The sequence below is a fragment of the Acanthopagrus latus genome, chromosome 11, assembly GCF_904848185.1.
Source record: "Acanthopagrus latus isolate v.2019 chromosome 11, fAcaLat1.1, whole genome shotgun sequence".
NCBI lineage: Eukaryota > Metazoa > Chordata > Actinopteri > Spariformes > Sparidae > Acanthopagrus > Acanthopagrus latus.
Window position 1 is genome coordinate 30,771,747 of NC_051049.1, and position 3,389 is coordinate 30,775,135.

Here is a 3,389-nt window from a genome sequence, read left to right on the forward strand (position 1 = left end):
TTTGTGATCTATCCATCATGATTGCAATGATGTCTTCACATGAATATAATTGTTGAACTTGAGGCAAAATATGTTAACATTGATTCATAGTGACAGCCAAACTGGTGAACCAGAGCTTTCATGTCCTGTTATTAATAGTCCTGTGTGACGGTTGGTTTAAAGGTCCAAAACTGGTTTGTATGATGTGTTGTCCAGCCTTGTCACAAATCCATGTATATGTATTAAGGATGTCCCAAGCTTATCTGCAGGATTGGGATCAGGGCCAATATGGGCATTGTTTAACTGATCGGGATCTTCAATTTTGAGGAATATCCTCTAGATAGCAACATGGCCAAAAATATTACAAAGAAGGTAATTGAATGTATTGCTCTGGATGACCAGCTCATCTCTGTGGTAGAGAATCAGGGTTTTCTTTGGCACCTTGAGTTTTTGGATCCTCGGTATGCCCTACCATCTTGGCATAACATTACATTGACTCAACTTTCGAGTTACAACACTGGTATGCGTACTAGTTTCGTGGGTCTCATACATCAGAGCATGTAAAACAGGCAGTTGAGGAGATGCTGAACAGCAACGTGTCCATGTCATTTTACATGACAGTGTAAGGAATATGAAAAAAAGCAGTGGACGATATGAAGGTACCAAGCGTGAGCTGCTTCTCACCCACTTCAGCTGGCTGTACATGAAGGTCTGCTGTCACAGTGAATCATCACAGACTCACCTGTTCACACAAGGAAGGTGGTCGGCCAATGTTGCAATAGCATGTGCAGAATGAGAAAGAACCATAGAAAATATGTGCTTTGTTTCAACAAAATAAAAAATAAAAAACTATTAAGAACAGCTTGGATGCTGGTCCTTTTTGTCTTAATACAGCTGTATTAGCCAGGAAAATATTAGTTGATTTTAAGTATCCGATCAGGACTCAGTATCAACAGATACTAAATGACTTAGATCAGGATCAGGGTAACAAAAAAACCTGATCGGGACATCCCATATATGTATATAACTGTTCTAATCTGCCATCGTGGAGGAGAAGGTGTGATAAATGATTAAGGCCCCCACACACCGCCCAGACTTTCAACTGCCTTATCCGACCACTCCGTTGCCTCTTGTCTGACCTGTTCAGCAGAAAAGTTGCATTGAAACACACCGTTTCGACATGCTTCTTACTCCACAATAGAGTGTATGTTCTGCGTTTGCGAGAGATGCAATAAGCTGCATAAAAACAGCTGCATACTAAACATGCAGCGAGGCATTACCAAACGAACACAAATTAATTCATCCTGAATGGACATAACAACTAGTCTGGTGCCAGGGGTCCGTTTCACAAAGCAGGTTCAACAAACTCTGAGTCTAACCCTGAACTCTGAGTTGATCTACTCTGAGATAGGAAAGTCTGAGTTTTCGGTTCCAGAACAGCTGATATGATATTAGTTGAATGAGTTAGTTTGATCAAGTCGGAGTAGTTTCACCTGGAGTTAAGCGCGTGCGCCACATAAAAAGATAGCATCAATGGAGCCCCAATTCGACGAGTCACCATGGCAATGTGGAGGAGGAGGGCTATGTTTTTCACCCCACTGGAACTGGAAATATTAATGTGCTCATACGGTGAGTTTGAGCATGTTTTTAGAAGGAAGTGTAACACCGCTGCAGCAGCAAAAGAAAGGGAGACAGCATGGCAATATTCCAAAGATTTTGTCAAATGGTAGTTTATCTATACTGAAATGTATCACTCATCTAGAATGAAGAGTACAAGGAAACTGTATCTGCTGCCTTTACAGAGGGGGATCCAGAGAGGCCTATAGAGGTAACATCTTGATATGTTACTGATAGTTCTCCTCCCAATTACATTTCTTAACATTCTGGTGGAATATAGAGTGACATTTAGCCTACACTTAAGTATTAACACATTCTCATCCTTTTTTAACAGGGCATGGCTGGGCAGCAGCAGGAGGGTCCCTCAACTTCCACTGCATAGATATTGCATGACAAGGTGAGATGGATGTTTAGTAAACACCAGAGATTCATTCTGTGGAATTCATGTGCAACTGTATAATGTCCTCCTTGTATGTATTCCCACTTACCAGTCAAAGACATTTACAAAATTCACCTGCTGAAAATTAAAAAAAAAAAAAAAAACCTGACAAAGAAATGCAGTACTTGGACCGCCAGATTAGGAGGGCAGACCTAGAAATTGAAATACTGGAGCACAAGTTAAAGGTAGGTGCATGGTCACAGGTGAATTATGTTAATTATGTTAATTACTGGAACATTAACTAAACTAGCTCTTGTATTTGCGGGAAATAAAGAAGACCAAAAATGTGTATTATGTCTTTATTTGACAGCTGTGGTGGTGGTGACTCAATCACTATAGTGATGATGGCATATGGTGTCTCTGACCGCTCTGCATTGCCGACGTTGTATAAAAAACTCCCATTTGCAAAAAAACAAAAAAAAGAAAAGAAAACGCAGCGCAGCACACGGTCTGCGGTAATGTGAGAGCATGACTTCGGTTGGTTATGTTGGAAATGTAAGGACAGATTTGGTTGTGTATGTAAATGATGGACTGTGACGTGAAACAGTTCCGCTCTGTCTGTGTGCGGTCTGATAATCATCTCCCAACGAATATTAAATTCTCTGCGCAGTATTGCTGCACCTTCATCCACGGGATCATTGTCAAAAGGACATGCCATGGTAGTGAAAATAGTCGCCACCTAATATAACTTATAATGTAGGCCTACTGACTGAGTTTTGCAATGATTTTCTCAAAAAAAAAAAAAAAAAAAAAAAACAGACGGCAGGACTATACTACGCCAAAAGTCACCTGCTGACTGAATGAATGAGGAAATCAAATACAGTGTGTGGCTGAAAGAGGGCGGAGACAGAGAGAAACGGTTTGTTGAGAAAAATCTGGTCCCGACCAGGTTAGTTTCATAGAGTATGTTACCATGGTAACTGACCGAGAGCTTAAGTTACCTCTCTCTGTGAAACAGGCTAGAGTTACCCCTCTCTGGTTTAAGTTTCCTCCCTTTGTGAAACGGAAAACTCAGTTTCCCTCATTTCAGGGTTAACAGACTCAGAGTTTTCACTTTGTGAAACGGACCCCAGGACCGCAAAGCATGAAAACGGGGAATGACGGAATGGAGTGCATACAAAACCAGTGCGCACACAGTATTCCGCCCCTCCCACACACCGCGCTGATTCGCTAGCGCACCTCCAATCAGAGAACCCAATGGCTCAGACATCCAACAGCCCTCCTCTTCAGATGTTCAGTCGGAGCAGACAACCTCCACGAGGCTCTGAAAGCATCTGATGCAGCTGAACACACCAAACACATTTGTTCCCGACCTCGTCCGAGACTCTCCAAACTCTTCAGATGTCCAACAGTT